This window comes from Hippopotamus amphibius, chromosome 9, assembly GCF_030028045.1.
Source record: "Hippopotamus amphibius kiboko isolate mHipAmp2 chromosome 9, mHipAmp2.hap2, whole genome shotgun sequence".
Taxonomy (NCBI): domain Eukaryota; kingdom Metazoa; phylum Chordata; class Mammalia; order Artiodactyla; family Hippopotamidae; genus Hippopotamus; species Hippopotamus amphibius.
In genome coordinates, this window is record NC_080194.1 from 16,050,165 (window position 1) to 16,074,020 (window position 23,856).

Genomic DNA, 23,856 nt, shown 5'->3' on the forward strand with positions numbered 1-23,856 from the left:
TGGGTACTTGCGCATATTCTAGTATATATGTTCTTGTATTGGTGGTAGTGTATATTGTTCGCTTTGTTTTGTTTTCTTGTTCCCCATGTAAATCCAAATAAGAGCTTTTCTGACTTGGTAATATTGATAGAAAGTCAGGATAGAGAGCTGGATGAGCTAGCCCCCATTTCTGAGTTGTATATAATCTGTTGGGCTACTCTGTGTCCACCTCTTCGTAAATTTAGATGGCTGGCCCTGGCTGCTATAAGAAGGTATGTATCATAGCTATAGAATATAAGAATGCAAAGTCTATCATAGTTGTACTACTGTAAATTCAGTGCTTGTTGCTGTATAATTACAACACTGCATTTGAAGAAAATAAAAAAGCTAATTCAAATATGTGTACAGAATATTGTTTTCTCATTTATGTATTACAGAAGACAAGAATGTAGATTACCAAGCAGAAAAAGTGGAGAAATTTGTTTCATGTAGCTTTATACAAATCATATTGTCTAATGCATGGGGGAAGAAGAGATCGTAGCATGATGGCTAATCCTCTTTGAGAGCAGGGACCTTGTCTTTTATATTTCCCTCCCTGAATGCCCTGCACTGGGCTCTCTGCAGAGCAAATATATTGATTGTGGAATCCCCAGATCATGTCCATTTGTCTTTGGGCTGTAAGTAGGCATAAAATCAGACAAAGGCAATAAGCAAGGTCTATAACATAAAATAATTGAAGGGAATATGTCAATCAAAATTATTTATGATGGGGAAGAGGGAGAAGAAAAAATCAAATCATCACCTCAGTCAAAACAAGTGCTAAATCAATGATTGAAATAAAGTGTTGGTTATTTGAGTTTGCTCATATTTTTAAATCTTAGTTTTAAAATGTAAGTATAATTCCATTCTTTAGTTTGTCAGTTTACAGATACATAATTTCCTTGAGTATGATTCTTAGCACTGAAAATGAGAGTTAAGACAAACAGATTATCCACTTGTAGAATCAGCTTTCAGTTATCCAGAAGCCATTACCACTTGTGAACAAAATGGGAGTTTTTTTGCCTTAAATAGAAAGAAAAGAGAGTGTTAAGTATCATTAGATAATACTTTATATAAACAGGAAGGTGTTTTCACAATACAACTTGATGCCAGGCAGTTTATCATGCGTATGTAATTGGTGCCTGCGGTCAACCCATAAAATGGTTGTCTTCTGTTTGCTCCAAAAGTTTGATGGGAAAGTAACATTAGAGTGTGGCACTTTAGCCATGCATCTTAATTGAGTTTACTAAAGTTCTACTTAAAGAAAAAAATTTGCAGTAGATTTGAATCAGTGCCACTGTGTTAATTGAAACACAAAACTCAGTCATGTAAACATCTTTTCCAAGGTCAGAGAAGGGCTTTAATGAGTTAAAGAATGCTATGATTCCTCAGTGAGGACAATGTAATTTACTCTATGTACAAAATAAAGATAACGGATATTGTGATTAAGTGCTGTAAGATAAGAGTCCTAGACATTTATGATAGACTTAAATTCATCTAGTGTAGATTTTTCTTCTTGGTTAGCCACTAAATCCCATTTTGTGGGGTGAGAAATAAGGGTACTGAGAGACTTCATTAATTTGCTGCAACTCAGTGAATGGATCCGTGTTAGTAGGAATTATATTCTGAGTTCTATGCTGGGATCAAGCTGTTCCTTAAGGCAATGATGTGTGGTTATCAGCGTTCTAAAAATAGTTTATGTAAATTAGTGCTTGTTATACGCCAGACACTGTGTAAAGCACTTTGTACACATTATGTCATTTTATTCTCAGAACAATATAATGAGGAATATATTATTATTATCTTCATTTAAAAAAATATAGACAGTTTCAGAACTTGTTCAAGGTCATTGAGTTTCAGAATTTGTTCAAGATCACGTGGGTGGGAGATGGTGAAAATGGGATATGACCCCAGTTAGTTGGCCTTCAGGGTGCTTTGTCTTAACTGATATGTTATACTTCCTCCAATGTATTAATTCGAAGCCAGCCAAAAAAATTAAATGTTATTAACAGAACCAAAAGTCTTCATTTCAACTGTGGTGGGATTCAGTTCTTTCATAAGGTGATACATGGGGTATAAAATACAAAATATTATGTCTATTAATATATTAGATTAGACCATTTTTCAATTGCTTTTAGTCCTGAAAGTATATGAATTAGTAAAAGCAGTTTAGTTGAAACTATTTCCTCTTAGAGCACGTTTCAAAAACACTTTTCAAATAGAAAAGCAAATTCACCACCAAATTCAATTCATATCCAAATTTATCTTTTAAAAGCAATACCTAATTTTCTCTCCAAATGAGTGTATAGTATATATACTCAAAAGGAACAGACACAGTCATTTGAAAAGTTTTCATGTATTCTCCTAAAGTCCTAAAAATGACTAAATTTGTGGTTTTTTCCTGCTTTTGCTTTTTCTTGTATAAGCAGAAGGCCTTGGTGGGAAAAGGGGGCCTAATTAATTTGGGAAAACATGCTACAGCACATTTACTGAGATGCTATCATAAGTAATTAAAACAAAATTGCTCTTGTCAAAATAAATGAATAAATTTGATGAGGTGTTTTCCTTTATTTTACAGATTTGTTCCACTTTATCACTAATTCATAAAATCCACAAAGGGTTTCTAGTCATCAGTGTGATTAGTTAAATTCTGCTGTCTTTGCACCATTATGAAAGGGAAATAAAAGTCAGAAGTGTACACCAGGCCAAATGAATAGGATGAGAACACATTTATGCAAATACTCTGAGAATATATAAGCCCATGACCATCTGAGGCCAAGGCAAGAGTCAGCATTAATGTTCAACATTTGTATATAAACACTGACTGTAATAGTGATTTTTTTCAACATGAGGGACATTCAGAAAGTACTAAAAAACATACTTTCATAATTTGGAGACAAAACTAAGTTATTGTGTCGTCATAATACAAGCTATAGAAAGTAAAGCTTAACCATGTTCTGGTTCTTGGGTATTGATAGGTGTTGGAATGCTAGGGTGAATGTTGAGTAAAGGAATATCATATTGCATGTGACATATCAGCTTTGTATGTATCAAAAGAGGGCTTAGGTTAAGAATGATTGAGAAACTGAAATAATTCACCCGAAAATGATGTTAATGTCCCTGAATCTGTAAAGCAAAGAAGGTACTAATGGGAGAAGTTATACTGTAGCTAGTATTCTCAATGTAAGCCATTCAAAAATTGAAGTGCTCTGTTTGTTGAGTACCCACTATTTTCAAGGTACTGTTTTAGGTAGTAGGGGGATACCAAAATGAAGCATTCATGGACCTGCCTTATAGGATCCTGTATTCTCATATATGAGAAAAACAGATTTAAATAATTATAATAGGATGAAAGCAGTATTTGTTGAAAAAATTCAGGCAGGTTTTCTGGGAGGTTAGAATAAGAAGAGTTTACTTCTGGCTTTGGGGGTCAGGGTGGCACTAGGCTAGACCATGAGTGATTGGTAGGTTTTAGATATATGGCCATGGAAGAATAGTTCCAGGCTGAGGGAATTATAACAATATCCAGAGGTGCAGAACCATTCCCAAATTTATAGGTCATTATGTTCTTTCCTTTTTCGGAATAATAGCTATAAGAAAGGGTATAAACTAGAATGTAAGTTTAGATCCTGAACTTGAAGGATCTTAGATGCCAGGTTAGGAATTCTAACTTATTTTGTAAGACAGTTGGCAAGGAGGAAGGGGAAGCTGTTGTTGAACAGGTGAGGGACATTATAACTTTTGTGCTTCAAAAAGAGCAATTGGACAGTGAAATAAATGCAGTGGAGAAGGAATTTAGATTGGGGACAATGGGAAAAAGCTAGCTCAATAGTTAAGACAACAAGCCTTGAAGCTCTGAAATAAAGTAGTGAGATATGAATGGAGAGGTGGTGGGGTAGATGAGAGAATATCAGGTAGCAGAATTGACAAGATTTTGCATATGACTTATTGGGACTGACAAATGAGGGGTCTATTATAATTTCGGATTCAAGCCTGAATTATTAGGAGCACATTTATGCCATTGGCTAGAAGAGGAAGCCAGGGAAAATATAATGTTTGAGAAGGAAGATGGTGAGTCTTTTTTGGACATACTGAGTTTGAGGTGCCAGGGGATATATATAGGTGGGGATCTTCAGTTAGCAATTCCAAGGGCAGGTTTCGGAGTCCAATAACGCATATGCCAAAGATTTTATAAATATCATGCATCATTTTAGAATCTTGAAATTAAAAAAGAAAAAAAAAAAAAAACCAGAGTGTTTGGTTTCCCTAACATAGAATCTCCTTGCTAAAAGTCAGGACCTGATCCTTATATATAGGGGAGATATCTGTTGAATTAAAGAGACCCACACTACAATGAAGTCAGGGAAAGAAGGTTTTAATAAACAGGCAGAATATCTCCAAATGTTTAAAGGTTTAAAAGCACTTGGGCCCATTAGAATACAATAATGACAGTGATAGCTACTGTATATTAGTAGTATAATACTTTCATTAATAATATTAAGCGCTATTAACACACTTGTTGAGTTGGCATGTGATGTGTCACTGTGCTGTATGAGCATCGTGGCCTCTCTCATCTACTCCTCACAGCACCCCATGATGTGGGCTGCTGTTCTCCTCATTTAACAGATGAGGAAACTGAGAAGTAAAGGAGACTCTTGCGCAAGTCATACAGCCTGTATGCGATGGTGCTGGAATTTGATATTTCGAGGCATGGATTCACTCCCTCAACTGCATAGACAAAAACAGAGGCAGCAAAAGTGGATCCTTATCCTCTGTAAAAACTAATTCTGCCCAGAGCAATGGTGCCATTTGAAGGCTCCCAGTGAAAGAGAGAAAGAGAGAGAGAGAGAAGGAAAGAAGGATGGAAGGAAGGAAGGAAGGAAGGAAAGAAGGGAAAGAGGGAAGAATATCTTAGCCACACAACATCAGCTTAATCATTTTGGGGGGAGTTATTAATTTTAACAAGATATTCTTTTCTCTGAAAGTAGAACTTTTTTTGGGGGGGAGGGCAGTGTTGATGGGATGTCTATTTTATTGTTCTTAGAACTGAAAGTAGGCATAACTGACAGCACTATTGCTATGGGTTGAGTACTTGACTTAAAGGCATGTTTTTCCCACAGTCGGCCTGTGTGGACTGGCTTTTGCAGGCTGTCTTGCTGGTTGGGATCCTGCAGCAGCTGTTACTAACTAAGATCCTGCCATTTTGACTGCATAGGGCACCTCTGAGAGGGCTGGGTTTCCTTGTAGGTTTATAGAAGTAGGTTCAGAACCACAGCTTCAGGCAGACCATTGGAGATTTTTAACAGAAACCTGTAACCTTAGGCAAATCACCACTCTTCCTAGGTTTATACTTATCCATAAAAGAGGGCTAATAGCACCTGCCCTACCTTCCCTCCAGGGTGATTGGAAGATTGAAGTCAGATGATAGATGGCAATGTGTGGTATAAATTGTGAAGCAGAGATAAAGAGGGATTGCTTTTATGCTTTTAAAACTTTTAATTACAATTTTTTTTGCACAAGTCATACATATTAGTGGCTAAAAATCCAAAAACGCAAAAATATATATTACAAAGCATAATGTTTTTTCCCTCATCTCTTCCAATTTAATTCTATTTCAGTTTCCTAGAGATATCTACCATTAATATTTGCTATGTGTTCTTTCAGGTTGTGCATGCAGGCATGTGAGTGTGTGTGCATGAGTGTGATTATGTGTTTTTGTGAGCATATGTGTGTGTATCCTATGAAGCATTTGTTCTACAATTTTTTTCTCACTAATAGTTCCACGGCTTTATTCTCGCTAACGTTAGTTTCTTTATTCCATGTTAGAGACACATATGCACCTCATATTTTACATAGTTCCATAATATTTCATAACATGTATTCATTGTGATGTCTTTTACCTGTCTTCTACTGATGGCTGTTTTGGTTATTTCTATTTTCTCATTATTATAACGAGCACTCTCATTGCTAGTGCTCCAGCAAACATTCTTGCCTGTAAGCCTTTGGGAATGTGTGCAAACATTTCTGTAGGAAAGAGTCTGAAGACTGGAATGGGTTGGTCAAAGAGGCTACCCATTTAAAGTTTCATAAGTACTCAAATCATTCTCTAAAAATATTGGAACGATTTATTCACATTAAAAAAAAGTGTAAGATATATTTCCCTTGATAACTTCTCTAATGCTAGATATCAACCTTTAAAATTTTTGCCTTTGTGAAAACCAAAAATCTTACTTGCACATTATTTTAGTTTGCTTGAGTCCTTTTACACATTTATTTGTACTCTGTAGTTTTCTCATTGGGCATTAGGAAAGAGGCTTTGTCCTAATTTTTTCTAGGATTATTACAGTTTTCATTGTTGGTTGATTGGGTACATGACAGCCCAATCAGCAAAGAAACAGACCTTTGAATCTGGTGGTAATAAGAGTGGTGCTATCTAGCAATAATAATTCCCTAGAAAATAGTAGTGATTTCTGGCTGGTAGTTTCTTATGATGTTGGGTTCAAGTCTAGGTTCCACCATTTTCTGATTGAAAATCTTGGGCAGCAGTAGCCTTAGTTTATTGAATATCAATTTGCTCATCTTCATTTTATTATTTATTTATTTATTTATTTTGGCTGTGCCACATGGCATGCGGGTTCTTAGTTCCGCCACCAGGGATTGAACCCGTGCCCCCTGCAGTGAAAGCACAGAGTCCTAACCACTGGACTGCCAGGGAATTCCCTCATCTTTAACATAGGGATGATGCTATAACCCTCTCACAGAATTATGGATAATAAAATTCAACAACGTATTGAATCATGGTAGGTTCTCATTAAATGTGTCAAGGCCATCAAGAATGACTGCCAAGCTGAAGGATGCTTTAGGTTGAAATTATTTGAAGTGGAACTTGAGACTTTCTATGAAGCCTTCATTGTGGCTTGCAGTTTTCCCTTTTACTGTCACCAGCCTTCATGAATACAGGCCCAATACAGTGATGTCTCGGGAGTTCAGAGGCAACATTCTAGAACCGTTTATTTCTGCTCATCACAATGTTGAACAACCCTGGGATGATGTGGCCAAAAAGATATAGAAAGTACAAACAAGTCACAAACCACAAAACATCTAGAAGAATAGGTCAAAAAGATGTGCTGGTTCTAGGCTTGTGTTTCAAGGAGGACATTAATCTTCCAACCTAAACACAATGTTTGTACTGAAAGCCATACATCAATTCTCAGGATTACTTGTTTTGCATATCTGCCACAGGAAATCTGTCATTTTGATCTGAGTTTCTCATAGCCACTACAATATTTTAGAAAATGCACCAAACGATGTCTTTAAACTCTTTATGTTTAAGATTAGAACATGAGCATTAGGAAACATGAAGAAACGAATGTGGTGAAAACCCTATGTCATATACTCTGTTCAACTTAAGCATTTATTTATTCAATCAAATCATGCTTTTGAACACCCTGTTGGGTGGTGGGCACACTGTTGAGTATTGGTAGTATGAAGGTGAAGACCTGAGGAACAAGAAGACAAGTGAATAGACATAGTTGATAAGTGCTAAAATAGAGGTATCACATATCATGGAAGCAGTAAGGAGTGACTGTTGAATAAAGCTTCCTAGAAAATATGATATTGATTTCAGTTTGATGGGCAGGCAGTTCACCAAGGAGTGAAGAAGGCGGAGGAGGGGTTCATATAAAGGCATGAGGAGGGGTTCATATAAAGGCATGAGGAGGCATGGTATGTTCAGAGAAAATTTTAAGATCCCTGGGTTATAGGGTACATGAAAGTGAAAACAGAAATGCAGTAAGTACTTTGAGATAGCTCTGTAATTAATCTCATCTCTGCTTCCCTTTCCAGGCCCACCACTATCACTGTAATTCAGATACTATTTATTCCAAAAGACAACATTATATAGAACATAAAGATTATTTACTCCAAATGCTGACACTACCTCAGTGAATATAAATTACTCCTTCCTTCTAACTTTCCTAAACTCAGTATTGATTTTAGTTTGGGTCTATTTTCTTCTTCACTACTGCCTAGCATAGAGTCTGGCTTGATAACGTGTTTAGGTGAGATGTGGAAGAGTAAATAGAAAGAACAAAATACTAGATGAAGATTCAAACTTCATATTTAACTCAGTGAGATCAACAATGGCTTCTTGGAGTATTGTGTTGAGATGGCATTTGGAGTCATGCAGAATAAATGGGAGGGAGTCCAGTGGTTAATGATGGAATTCTGCCATGGACAAGAAAGGAGGAAATGGCTCTTGTGCTATTCTTTTCAGCACTTCCCATCCCACCCCCTGCTCCCCACCAGCCTCCAACAAATTTATGAGTCTATGATTTTATGCCATGTATATGCTGGAAACAATGACTTTGGTGTACCATTGCCCATGAATTTAAGCATAAAATATGTACTGTTCGCAATCAAAGCTTTTTAACTCCTGGCTGTTGTATACATTTTCTGTCTTTTTTGTCAGTTTCTCACGTTAGCCACTTTATTACTTCTATCCTTCCCCAAACCTCTGAAAAGTCACCTATCCATAATTTGGTGGCTATCTCCAATCACCTAAACTAATGACTATCTCAGATCTCCTATAAACTTGACTGTCTGTGTTATTATTATGGGATACAGTGCGATTGCCTTTTTCATGTTTGTTTGTATATTTATTTGCCCTACTCCTAGTCCTCACTGTAAGTTCCTTGGGATCTTGAAATCCATGAGGTATACATTTTGTATTTTATATCATCACTGAACACAGTACTGACACATAGAAATGCTCAAAAAGTATTTGTTGAATGAATAAATGAATAATTTTTTGTGCTTTTGTTTCTTTTCTTCATACATATAATTTTAAGTTACCTCTACTTTGTTGACATATTTTTTCCATGTGGGTCGAATCTTTTTATAAAAATTAAAAAACCTGGGAAATTTTTCTCCAAAGAAGCAATATTACTTTTTACTCATGTTATGAGAATTCCTGTCGTATGATGGTAATGGATTAGATTTTGAGTTAGATTCTGATTAACCCAATTCATCTATTTGATCTTTTAAGAGCCTGATTTAATTTTAAAATATGCATTGTATTTACATTAAGATACTGGGAATGTTTTAAAATTTAATATTTATCTTTGTCTTCATTAACTCAACAATTTTTCAAAATCTTGATTTTGCTGGCAGCCTCTTAAGAAGGAGAAATGTATTTCTGAAGGTGTAATTCCACCAGAGTTTTCAGATGTCATGAGCACTGGTTCACAAAGAGAGATTTCGGAGGACAATCTGCTCCTAGCAATTCTTGATACTGCTGTCCGTCTTACTACGTATATTTTATATTTGGAGGAAATTTATCTTTTCGTTTTCTCTCATATTTAATACTTATCCCTGGTCAGCATCACTATTGTGATGCTCATCGGGATTTAGGCAATGTTTGACATTTTAATCCTACTAACATTTGGATCCATTTTCTCACTCTTCTAAACCAGTGATTTGTTTTCTTTTCTTTTCCATTGTTGTCATTATGTCCATCACCAGAGACCTTTATTTCCTGCAAAAGTAACTTTCCAATTACATTCTAAACCAATTCCTGTTAAAATGCATGAAGTTTATGTTACCTGGTCAACATAATAAAAGCAATTACTCATTTACTTTTATTTTTTACCCCAAGATATTACTACATATAATGTCTTAAAATCCTAAAACTTGCTATTTTATGGCAAAAAATCAGGCTTTTAGTAAGTATGTTTTGATTTATATAATAAAATAGGGATAAATTGAAATTGGAATTGTATATTTTGTTTCTATCAGTTTGATCTATAGTGTTAGATTAGAATCCCTTTGAGGACAGGGATTGTGTTTTCTTATTTTGTATGACTTGTTCTGCCCATGATGAGATGAAGTCCATGTGAAATTCTCAATATGAAATTCAGAATCAGAGAATTATTGAGATCCTGAGAAGGTCTGAAGGATTATCTGCTTCAACTCCTTCATTTTATGGGTGAAAATCTCTCATTCTCATATTCTTCCCCAAATACCCATAGCTTTCTGTTGAGTGTGGAAACATGCCAGAAATAATTTTTTCAGTATGTTAACTTTATTTTTGATGATGTTATATTACATTTTTTCTAATTAAGTTTTGAGATACAAAACAAACATCTCTCTTGTGCATTTAAATTGAATTTAAATTCAATTCTTTTCACTTAGTTCTCTGTTGACTCAAACACATTCCTGAATATTCCTTTCTCAACTCTACTACTACCACTTTAATCCCAGCTAGTAACTCCTCTTGCTGTCAACATTAATTTTAAATTCCCTGTACTCAAAACACAATATTGTGACCTCTTATTACCTATCAAGGAACAGTTTTCAGAAAGCACAGTTCCTGGCAATCAATATCATGCTGAAATATATTGTTTTATTTTTTCCATTTTTATTAAAGAATAGTGGACTTACAATATTATATTAGTTTCAGGTATACAACATAACAATTTGATATTCTTATAGATTCTACTCCATACAAAGTTATTATAAAATCTAAATGTTAGACTTGAAACCATGAAACTCATAGAAGAAAATATAAGCAGTATGTTCTTTGACATTGGTTTTAGCAATATTTTTTGGATCTGTCTCCTCAGGCAAGGGAAACAAAAGCAAAAATAAATAAGTGGGACCTAATCAAACTTAAAAGCTTTTGCACAGCAAAGGAAATCTTAACAAAATGAAAAGGCAAGCTACTGAATGGGGGAAGATATTTGCCAAAGCAGTATGTCAGATAAGGGATTAATATTCAAAATATATAAAGAACTCCTTCATCTTAATATCAAAAAAAAAACAAAACAAAACCCCAAACAACCTGATTAAAATATGGGTGGAGGACATGAATAGGCATTTTTCCAAAGAAGGTATACAGATGGCTAAACAGACACAAGAAAAGATTCCCAGCACCACGAATCATCAGGCAAATGCAAGTTGAAACCATAATAAGATGCCACCTCACACGAGTCACAATGGCTATCATCAAAAAGGCAAGCAAAAACCAAGTGTTGACCAGAGCACATTTGTTATATGAGGCCATTTCTTTTTTTTTTTTTTTTTTTTTTTTTTTTTTTTTTTTTTTTTTTTTTTTTTTTTTATTATTTTATTTTATTTTTTTTGGGGGGTACACCAGGTTCAATCAACTGTTTTTATACACATATCCCCATATTCCCTCCCTTCCTTGACGCCCCCCCTCGATTCCCCCCCACCCTCCCTGTCCCAGTCCTCTAAGGCATCTTCCATCCTCGAGTTGGACTCCCTTTGTTATACAACAACTTCCCACTGACTATTTTACAGTTGGTAGTATATATATGTCTGTACTACTCTCCCGCTTCTTCTCAGTTTCCCCTTCACCCCCCGCCCCCTCCCATACCTCGAGTTCTCCAGTCCATTCCCTGTATCTGCTTCCCTGTTCTTGTCACTGAGTTCATCAGTACCATTTGTAGATTCCGTATATGTGAGTTAGCATACAATATTTGTCTTTCTCTTTCTGACTTACTTCACTCTGTATGACAGATTGTAGTTCTATCCACCTCATTACATATAGCTCCATCTCATCCCTTTTTATAGCTGAGTAATATTCCATTGTATATATATGCCACATCTTCTGTATCCATTCATTTGTTGATGGGCATTTAGGTTGCTTCCATGTCCTGGCTATTGTAAAGAGTGCTGCAATAAACATTATGGTACAAGTTTCTTTTGGGATTATGGTTTTCTTTGAGGCCATTTCTTAAACCAGGTGGCAGGTCTCTAAGTTACATTATATCACTAAATTGCACATCTAGTCCCAACTCCTCCTTGGACAGTTGAAGAATCTGAGGTCAGGTAGGAGACAGAAGAGATTTTATTAGGTCATACAAGTAGTGAATAGAAGACAAGGGGTCTAATTCTAGTGTCCTTGCCTCTGCCCATTTCCTTTCCAGGCTATCATGACTGTTTCTCAGCAGCAACCCCTGCAGAGCATATCTAGGGCACACTGGTTGCTTGGAATGTTGAAAAAGATTTTTGAAAATCACCTATCATGACATCTCCAGAACTTGCCATTGTAATACGCTTTTCTCCATTTGAATAACAAAATCCATCAAATCCTCCTTTTATTCATCTGCAAAATGGGGCTGATAATAAGCCATGGGGATTTTGTGAGGTTTAAAATTATACACACACATGTCTAGACACAGCAAGTAGGTATTCAAATAAGCTTCAGTGATTATTACCTGCAGATCAGACCTCCACAAAATTTCAGATGCTTTTGACTTGCAGGTCCTGGAGGTAAGATTAGAGCGATGTACAGGCTAGAGACAAACTAAAAGCTTTCTCATGAGTTGCCATTCATTTATTCCTCACATATTTATAGAATGTTCATTGTGTGGTTGCCACTGTAGTAGGCTCTGGGGATATAACTACGAGCAAAACTGAGATCGTTTTTGCTCTTACAGAACTCATATCCCAGTGCAGAAGCCGAGCAAAGAGCAGACAAATTGGGGTATAAATAAAATAGATGCAACTATAAAGTTCAAAAAAACCAAGGTAACAAACATAAGGAACAGAGTTAGAGAATAACAGAAGGGACCTACTTTAAATAAAGTTTTCAGAGAAAGTCTTCATGTAAGCTGATTTCTAAAGAATGGGTAGGAACTAGTCATGAAGTAGGATGGCTGGCAGCATTCCAGACAGAGAGGAACGTGCAGGGTCCTGAGGTAGAGAAGAGTGAGGAATATTCCAGAAACTGCACATAGACCAGGGGGATTAGAGTGTGGTGAACAAAGGAGAGAGAAGCAAGGAATTAAATGGGAGAAAGAGGCAGTGAATTGACCAGGTGGGATCTTGTTGTTCCTGGTAAGGAGTTTTTTTTTCTCATTCTGCAAGTTTTATGAAAAGGCATTGGGTGATTTCGAAACATCCTGGTCTAATAAAGTGAGGTATAAGAGAGACGATTTCTGATCTGTTTCATAGAAACTTCAAATCAATTTTGTTTCCTGAGCAAAGTTCATATTCTATCCTTTTCCTCCCCCCGCCCTTCATCTCTGTTTACACCTTTTTTCTTCTTTGCTGGAAGGGAGAATAGCTTCTTGAATAAAAATTCTTCCCACAGGTTGCCTGCACAATATATCCCTGTATGACCCAAAAAGAATGTTAAACTGTCCACCCAACAGATATTTATAAATGATTTTCATTGTGTATTTATATTCATTTTGTAACAATTTAAAACTATCTATCCCACATTGTATATTCTCAGATTTAACTAAGATTTGTTCCCTCTAGCAAAGAGGTATTTTGTTTCAACACGTATTTATTTTTTCTTGCCTGTTGTAAAAGTGACTCACTTCAGATGAGAGTTCTTTAAAAATGGCATTCAATGTGTTTGGGCATTCAGGCTTATGCTCTTAGATTCTCACAGACTTTTTCTCTGTTTTTCTTCTTCACTGTATAGACAAATTTGGGCTTCTTCTCATGTGCTAACTGATCATTTGGAAGTTGTTGACTATGCTGAGAAGTATCCAAAGTTGGTATCTGTTCTTAGCAAGAAAAAGAACCATTAGGCTGAGCAAGTGGGGTCTTGTGTATTTGCCAAACATTCTTTACAACGTTAAACATTTCGTATGGTGAAGATGAACTGACACACAGTAGGTATATGAATTGAAATGTTAAGTATATATTAAAACACGGAGTCATTTTAATGTTATCAAGTACGTTAGGATGACTATAGTAGCATATATTTATATTAAGAGAACATGATTAAAGTTGTCTGAGAAAATGGAAATACTGCTGAATATTTGGAGGGACCATTCTTAATAAATTTATAGAATGATAGGAGATAGGCATATATTTGTGGTGTCATAGAGAAGAAATCATAGTCAATACTAGCTTTGTCACTGAAGAGTTTATGGATAAAAATAAATCCTGGAATGTGAAACACCATTGTGATCAAGAACATAGATTCTGCCATTAGGTATCTGGATAATTCTGTCTCTGGCACCAGCTAACTGTGGCAGACAACTTCAGTTTGTCCCTTCAGATCCAATCTCTGCTCTTCTCCATCCTACTCCTTGATCCAGGAGGCTAATCTAAATGGAATACATTGACAGACCCTGGGTTGTCTGATTTCTAGCGAGTTCAGCCAGTGAAAGCCCTAACAGGAGATCAGCAAGAAGGAAGAGAATGAACATGATATATACATTCCTCTAGTTTTCTCCCTGTAAGGTTACTAAGGGCTGGCTCTATCTTTCAAACTATAGATTACATCTCTTAAGGGGGCCTTTGCTACATGATTCTCTCCTTACAAGTTCAGGTAACTATTTCCTCCCCTTCCCTTTTCAGGCCTAAATTGCCAATTCTAGGTTACTGAGTTATCCGTTATTTATTTGGAAACCCTGCCTACACCTTGGTAAATAGTCCCTTTATTAACTCCTCTTTAAATTATCCAAATTTGGCTGTGCCATCTGTTTTCTAAAGGGACTCTGATTAACTAGCTATGTAATCTTGACAAAAGATTTTAAACTGTGCTTCAGTATCCTCATCTATAAAGTGTCAGTAAAGTCATTTCTCTTCTCATAGACTCTTTGTATATGTAAAATCAGGGGGTGGATAAGAATGACTGTGTTCCAACACTATTTTCTGAAGCTCTAGAGATTCTGCCTCAACTGCCTTCCCTACGCTTTCCCCAGCAATAACTTTAACTTACTCAGTTATACTGAACGTCTGCACAATTTTATTTGAAACAAGAACTCCATGACTAAAACAGCTTGAAAACTGCTGTCCTTAGATGATTGTAGGGCTCTTTCCAGTCCTAAAAATCAATTACTTTGTCTGGAGGTTATTTTATGTACAGAAACTACTATTCTTTGCATCACAGCCTCTGACCAGGGCTAGAAATTTGGTAGGCTGTAGGCCATCTCGTCTCATGATTTACTGTCTGGGCACAGGGAAGAGTCCAGTTAATTCCCCAGGATCATATTCTCTTTCACAAAATGTTTTCATGGCTTAGGATAGAAAGCCGTGGGGGCCAATAAATATAGAGTGAGTAGGAGATCAGAAAGCTGCCTGCAGTGGTTTCGTTGTGGCCTTCTTGGCACTCAGAGCCCTTGGGCAGTAATTCACTTGTCCATGTTCTGAGCACTAAACCCAGTCTATAGTGGCTGTTAAACCTTGTAAGTTGTACAAGTCCAGGAATACTTTTGGAGCATTCCATCCCTTGGCTTGTTGCTTCAGACCTCATCATTAATATCTTATACTTCCTTTTCAGTATAAAGGAAAGGTATGAGCAATTGTCTTGGGTGTTCTGTAAACTCGACATGTCCAGAGATTTATTGCAGCGTTGACTGGGATGATGAAGTACTCAGAAGCACTACCAATACTGCATGTCAAAGAAAAGCTCTAGAAAACTATTGATGACAGAGTTAGATTTGCTCTTGACAACCATGTGAGTGCCTGTTTGTTCTTTTATTTAACATGTGTTCAGCAAATATTTCTGAGGACCTTCTATGTGCCCAGGAGTGTGTTAGACATTGTAGAATGTGAAATGAATTTGATAAGGCACCTGGGCTCAAGAAGCCTAAGTCTGGATATATTCAGATAACTGCAGTAGGACTGGCTGGCTAGAGGCAGCCTCCTAATCATCTTGTCCCCTAAAGGTTTTCCTAAAGGACTGAATAGCTGGGATGCCTAGTAGCTGGTCTTAGGAACTGCTTGGTTTTGCATTTCTTCAGTGCATCCCTGGCTATATCTCAGGGCAGGAGTTTACCCTCCTGTGCCTTCATTTTTCCTGTACCTTTCATTGCTACAATCCAGTTTATTTTACTTCAGGCAGCCTTGCTGTCACAATACACACATATCCTTTTTGGTATTTTTCTCTCTTTTAGCTATTTATACCAGGAAACCTTCTACCATCTTTGCCCCTTCTCACTCCATTTGTGAGCCAATAAAAGACCCTAATCCTAGATAAGTGTATATAAGGAAAGGAAAGTCAGTAAAATTAGCTAGAAAGAATCATAGCCTGTAATTACTAGGGCTTTTGTAATCACCATCAGAATTCTGGCAAATTTATTTTCTGCTTCTCTTGCCCTCCTGAGCACGGGCATTCAAGATTTTAAAACAAAATGTAAAATATATATTTTTGGTTTATTTATTAGGAATTTTCACTACATTTTTGGGAAGGGGCACTCACCAAAAAGGGGAAGAAACATACCCACATGTTCATGAGCAAGACTTCATGAAGGAAGTGGCACTTGAACTTGATTCTGTGGGATATAGTTATATGAAGATGGACGTATGGGTTGTGGGAGGCACGTCAGGCAAAAACAAACAAACAAACAAACAACACCCAAAACCCCGCAAGTATAAACTGAAAACTCAGAGCTTGTCTTGGTTCCCACTGTACTTTGACCAGCTTTAGCTGAAATCACTTTCCTTGGCCGAAATCACTTGCTTGTATACCTGTCTGTCTAAAATAGTCTAAACTTCTTTAAGAAAGTAGGGAGGCTCTTTCATCTTTATATTTTCAATGTTTAACACAATGTCAAGCACACAGTGGGTACTCACTAAATGTTGAAGAATGAAGGATAAATGACAAGGTGTATATTGAGGATAGGAAGTTATCTAGTTTGACAAGAGCAAGGATTTGTTAGAGAAGAAGTGGGATCTTATATTAGAAAGGTATATTGGGACAGATTATGGAGGTCTTATATACCAAGGCATTAAATAGACTATGGGGAGCCACAGAAGGTTGTGGAGTGAGGGTGAAGCACAGAGAAATTAGTCTTCAGGAAAGTGAATATGGTGGCAGTGAACAGTACATATTGGTGAAAGGAAAGGGTAAATAGGAAATATGGAGACCAGAGTGGGTGAATAAGGTGGGACAGGTGTCACAGTGATCCAAAGAATATAAAAAACTACTTAACAGTTTAATACCCTAAACAACTGGCTTCAGTCTGCTTCTCCCTCCAGAGAACTGTCAGTCTGTTCAGGCCTGAATCCTAGTCTGACGCTTAGTACTCACATGACCTTGGACAAGTTACCTAAGTTCTTAAATTCATTTCCAGTGTGAGTTTACTATGCAGATCAAAACCCCACAAACTGTAAAATATCTGGCATTGTGCTTGATCAATGGAAAATTTTCAATACATAATAATTATTAATATTATTGCCATTATTATTTGTGAAGACTGCAGGTAATAGTTTAATGCTGTAGGAGGGAATAAGTCTTCTGTATGAGTTTTTTTCTTATGTATTCTAAGTTGGAAAATTAAATTGTGATTCATAAGATTTGATTTGATGAAAATGATTCCTTCCCTCTTGCCTATTAGCAAAAGAATAAGCTTTCAAGCAGATAGTACATATGAGGGAATCATAGGTTATAGGGTATCATGGAATGACTCTAGTCCAAAATTGTCTCAGAGGAGTAGTGTGACCTTGGGCAAGTCTCTTCATCAATCTGAATCTCCATTTTCCTAGCTAGAAAAATGCAGGGGTTGGACTAAATGATCTTAAAGTTCCTTCCCAATCAGATAGTAAATGATTTTTCAAGTTACTCATTAAATTTCCAAGCTCCATCACACAGCTCATTATGTGGCCTACTTGCTCATTTGATGTCTCTGTATATTTTTCATACCATTTTTCAGTCTGGATTTCCATTTGGTACATTTTCCTTGGTACTATGGCTTTTTGAACAGTTCTTTCTATAGATACACGCATGTAAGTTTGTATGAATGTGTGAGTGTTTGTGTTATTTTAGGGCATACTGGCTAGGTCTAGGGCTCAAACTTTGTGGGTGGAGAGGATTGTTTCAATAGTTTTCTCAAATGTCTATTAACTTATTAACTCTTGCACCTTGGATGCTGCAGCTTGGATGCTGCAGGGTGCAGTGGGCAGTATCACCCTTGCTTGAATTTATTTGCATCTATTAATTTACACGAGAGAGAAGAGCTACTAGAGAGAAAAGAGATTTGTCCTGGTTCCTCTTTTTTTAAGGGTCAAAGGTACTGAAATATATCTGATGGATTAGGATGACCTTGATAAAGACCAAATTATGGGAAAGAGCAATGAAGTGCTTCAAAGACAACTTATCCTGCAGGCACAAAAAATACAGGGAGCCTCTCTTCCATCAGTGGCTAAGGTTTGGAGGAGAGATAGTCCTGATTCCATGCCCAAGATGACTGACACTGGAACCATTTTGACACAACCCCCAGATACCTTGGATATGCCTTGGGAAAAACATTCATATATATTTGAATTAAAAGAACTTCTCCACTAAAACATGGAAACTCTTAGTCATCAGGCAGCTTTTATTTGGGACTCCTGACTGAGTGTAGCTGAAAGCTAGCAGCATTATTCCTCTACCACACATCATGGAATCATCTTTGCTCGGGGAATCTGTGGAGCTATCACCTAAAAGCCATATGAGAATATATGCCACACCACCACGATGGGAGATGGAAGCCCAGCTTCATCACCAGACACTCAGTGACAATGATGCTAATTAAAACTAACAAGCAGGACTGTTGGGGGCCAGCAAATATAAATTCTAATTTCAGTAGGTATCAAGTTGAATCTTAAGGGCTGTGTTCTCTTCAGGCAGGAAGCAGCAGACAAGCAATGGCTCTTGGACACATGAGCACACTTGGAGATCCTTAGAGATGTTTGGTTAAGGATACTTGTAAAACACATTAGAAACATTACTCAAAGACTAAGTTAAAATTCAGAGCTGTTGCAAATTATGTATTAATGTGTGATGACTTCATTTGAATACAGACCCATATTAAATTAGTATATATAGACTCACCAAGCACAGAGTAATGTTTTGAGAATAAATTATATTTATTAATGTGAAATAGTAACAGGGCATTCTGGAATTACATAATAGTTAGTATGAGGCCACCCAAGAGATAGAGCCTCTCTTAGTATACTAACAGGCCAGATTTTTTAGTTCAGATTTTTGTGTAAGGCTGAGTAAAGTGCCTTACAGATCTTTCTGAGTGGCTAGCCAGTCTCTATCAGATGATACCCAAATTCCCTGTACAACTTTACCTCATATCTGCATCAATGGTCATCTAAAAATCTTCATCAGTTGGAAGGATATATAATATTATTTTTGTCTATTTTAAATGGACTCAAAGTGCTCAGGAAGGACCAATACTTTGCCCAAGTCAAAGTGGGGTTAATGGCGGAATGTGGAATCAAGTTTGATCTTCTGACTCTGACTATTGTGTTATTTGATCTCCTGTTCTCTCCTGTAGTCAGTGGGACAGCCTGAAGCCTGGAAGTATAGGTGAAAGGTAGGGAGGGAAGTTTCTCTTTTCATTGGAAAAGGGGCCGTAATTCTAGACAGGTTGTTGAAAATAGAGTTAAGCCTTTAAAAAAAAATCTCCCCCTTTTTTTTTTTTTCTTCACAAACTATCCATCATCCTGGAAGTTTAGTTTGGTGTGTGTGTGTACTGGGATGGGCAAGGGATCCTGGGATTATTTCTGTGCTCATTCACTGTATTTTACATGTAGGTGTGGTGAACATGGTAGGACAGTAATAATTTGTCCCTTGTTAATCTCAGTCACAAAGGAGAATTTTATTGTCTGGGTCATTTGGTTCCCTCCTGAAGCCTGGAAATTTAATTATCTTCTTTTTTCTCCTTTCTGTTGTAATCCAGTAGCTTATTATTAATTTTCCAACATATTTAATTTTTTTATTTCTGTAACAGTTTTAGGTTACGTATGAATTTAACTATCAGACTGAAGTCAGATAATGGCCGAGTTTAGATGCTCTCTACAGAATACCTGACAAACAATATTTGGGTCAACATTTTTGAAAATAGGAAGTGTAGAATTTCATGTATATATGTGTGTGTGTATATATGTGTGTGTATGTATATATATATATGTGTGTGTGTATATATATATATATATATATATATATATATATATATATATATATATAAATTTGTCTGAGTCCTTTTGTGGTTAAGGGAGTATATGCTTGTTTGACTTCTTGTTGAAAATAAATACCCCTGAGAAGGAAAACACATGGATTCTCTATCAGTCTTTTATTCCATGGGACCTGGCTTTTTTAATTAGCGGTAATTTCAGGAGGCTCTGAAGGAATAAGACATAAGAAAGCACATTTCCCTGGGAGGATTAGATCCAGAATGTAGGTACTACCTCAAGCAAAAGTCAGCATGGCAGAGGAAAAAGTGTGTGTTGGGGTTAGAAGAACTGTGTTTAAATTGTGATGCCGCATCATGTACTGAATATTATACTTCTGATGATAGAATTACATAATCCAAGTCTTCATTTCTTTCTCTGTAAAATGAGATTGATAGTATTTCTGTACCCAATTTCAAAGGATTTTTCTGGGGCCAAGTGAAAGAAATGAATCTGAAAATGCTTTATAAAAGCTTGTATCATTTAGGATTCTTTGGATATAAGCAACAGATTCTAACTCAAGCAAAAAAAAAAAAAAAAAGGAATTTATTGGAAGGCCTTTGCGTTAAGTCACTAAATGAAAGGATAAAACTGGGATACTAGGTGCAGAAGCACAGTAACCCCAGCACTGGACCAGGGATCTAAATTATAGGAACTAATGGGTGGTCCTGTCAGGATGCCATCACCAGGATGAATCAGTTCTGCTTTTCTCTCTTCTGCTCAAGACTTAGAATCTCTGGAGAGAAAGACCAAGACCAAATGTCCCCAACTTGGGGTAGAAGCCTTCCGCTTTGATTAGCTGGGGCAAGGCACCTTAATTAACAGACCATCAAGACTGCCGGCACTGAAGGAAGGGAACTGATATCAGGAGAAAGCTGGGAATAGAGGCTGGGTGGCAAAACCACAGTATTCACTGTAATGGGTATAAAATTGTTTGTTCCAGTGGGAGGGCAGGATGCTGAGAGGATGCAATGATGACAGTAGGGGAAGGAGGTGGAGCGGGAGCTCTGATTAGTTAAGGCCTCTCTGGCAGGGGTGCATACCTTGGGGAAAAGCGTGAGGGAGTATTAAGGAGGTGGGGGGAGTGAGTGGGAGGAGGACACTTACTCTTACACAATCTTTTTGTGCCCAATGGATTTCATGTAACATTGCAAGGTAAACATAGACATTATCAGTCCATTTTTTGGAGTTGGTTTTTCTAGTTCTTTAAAAGTGGGAGAGTCTATCTTGCATGCATCCCAGGGTTGCAGGAAGGTGCCTGAGAGGACTCAAAAGGGATATTTGGAATGGCTTGGCCCCTGCCACATGTCAGCCAGAAATGCTTCTATTTATATGTTTTATGAATTGGGTTTTCATGTGTGAATCTCTTTAGGGTAGGATAAAAAAAAGATTTTGCTGCTAAAAATAGCACCAGAAAGCCAGTGTCTGCTAAAGGAAAATATGAAGAATGTTTTTGACTAGCGTATTTAGGCTCTTCAAACTCTCTCATTCTCCATCAACAGCTGGGCAGCTGGGTACACAAACACAATATTGCTTTATTGTTTGATTCATATCAATATTACCTCAGCATTGTTCATACAATTCATTTTTCAACAGCTAGAAAGAACTGCAGTCTGCAGAAAATGTTTACCTGCCAAGATGGTTTGTTGAAATAATCCTGAATTGTGCTTGATCTGTTTGGTCAACAGGGAAATTAATAGGTTCAGGCAGATTGAGCTTCTTTGTTGAAAAATATCTCCTTCTTCCTTAGTGTGTGCCCGGAAAAGTTGGAGTTCAGCTCCCCTGAAATTCCCAATCATCCTTTAAATCTGGGAATTCTTTTAGCTCATTCATTTGCTCTCAGTGTCCATTAACATTTCCGTGTGCTTTGCAGAATGAATGGATTTGTCTGGTGAACTTAGGTGAGTTTGAGAAGTATGTGCTGGAGGGGAGGATGGTGGCCTTCAGGATGTGCATATTCTTAGCTTTGCCCCAAGCAAAACAAATTGTGTGAATATTCTTAGATTGCTCAAAATAAGCTAAGCAGAGAATTTCATGTAAGGTCAAACCAGTGACTCAAACAATGATACCTTAGGCATACAACAACCTACCATTTGGCTTTTAAGATTTTATGTAACATACTCATTCAATTGTATATTTGCTTTAATTATATAGCTACACCCCTCAGGGTTAGAATGGAAGTAATGTTATATCTATGCCTATCTGTTTGACTATCATATCTGTCTACTACCTACCTATTTCCCAAATATACCACTATAATTTTTTGTCTGTTAGCCTTATAAAATTCTTTCTTTGAATTATAAATGAGTATGTCCACATATAGTATATGCAGATGTCTCTGGTATGGGGATAAAAAAGGTGTGTGCTTTATGATTTCTACTTGCTTGATAGAGGTTGTCTCGTGGAGAAGATGAGACCAAATTATTAACAAAGGATGATAATGAAAAAGGGAAGACTGAGAACACTTTAGAATGAAGATTGTAGGATATAGAATATTGTTTATATAAAATAGTTATTTTTCTTCTTTTTTGTATGTTAAATATGAAATACATGCTCACTTTTGGAAAATGTTGACAGTATTAAAACAATATAAAGGAGCAGAAAAATACCAGCATGAATCCAACCAATCCCAAGGCAACTGATGGCATTTCTATATATTTCCTTTCAGGTTTTTATCTTTTTTCTTTCATTTTCACATAGTTGTGTTCATTCAACATATGCAGTTTTGTGGTTTGCTTTGTGCAATAAATAATATATCATAGAATCAGTGAATAAATATTTGTTTACTATTATAGATTATTTTGAAATCTAGATTTTCAGCAGTGCAGTTAATGGGTTAAACATGTATACATTTTTAGGCTCTTAACCTCTAGAAGGTTCTGCTAATTACCGTTTCCACTTTATATTTCAATTTACACTCTCATTTACACTTTCTAAAGCCCTCAGTGGGGCTGCACGTCCCACTGGGTAGCATAATTGACTTTCACCAACACTGAATTGATAATTTTTATTTAATTTATGAATTTAATATAAATTAGTAGAAATTTTATGCTCTGCTTTTGTTTTGCATTTCTTTGATTGTTAGTAATGCTTTTCATGTGTTTATTGGCCATTGGTATATTACTTTTTGTAAATTGTCTATGCATATATTTGTATATTTTTATTCCCATATTTTAAAATTTGAATTGTTATATTTTTATATTTTTTCACTCATGGATTATTAAGGATTTTAACACTTGGTTAAATGAACTGTACATATTTTTCAGAGCTTGTTATAGGCTTTTAAACTTTATTGTTAATGCTAATTTATCGTTATTTATTGTGGTTTTTTTTTTTTTTATTTATTGTGTTTTTTAGTGCATGGGGATTTGGTTCTTACCTCACAGTTTTGACACTTGATTCCCTTGCTTGGAAAGCTCCTCTCCAAGATCTCCATCTGGCTTTTTCCTCATCTCCTTCAAAGAGTCTTTGCTGATCACTCCGTCTTAAAGACTGCTCTTCTATCACTACTGGGCCTGTGACCTTACTGTATTTTCTCCCCAGGACTTAGTCATATCCAATACTGCTTGTCCATTTGCTTACACACTTGTTAATTGTCTCCCATACCAGAATGCAAGCTCTGTGGGAAGGAACATGGACCCTTCCTCTTTGCTTCATCACCGTTTCCCCAATATTGAGAATTAGATTGGCCTGATATGCAGTATATATTCAATTAACATGTTCCTTGGTCAAATGAATGAATAGATTTGGTGTGTGTTATTAGCCAACTCTCGTAATATAAAAATTATGACAACAATAACAGCTAACCTTTACTGAGTGCTTATTCTGTGATAGTCAATCTGCTAAGTGGTTTAAAAGCATTATTTTACATAATCTACCAAATAGAATCTGCTTATTGAGGACGTA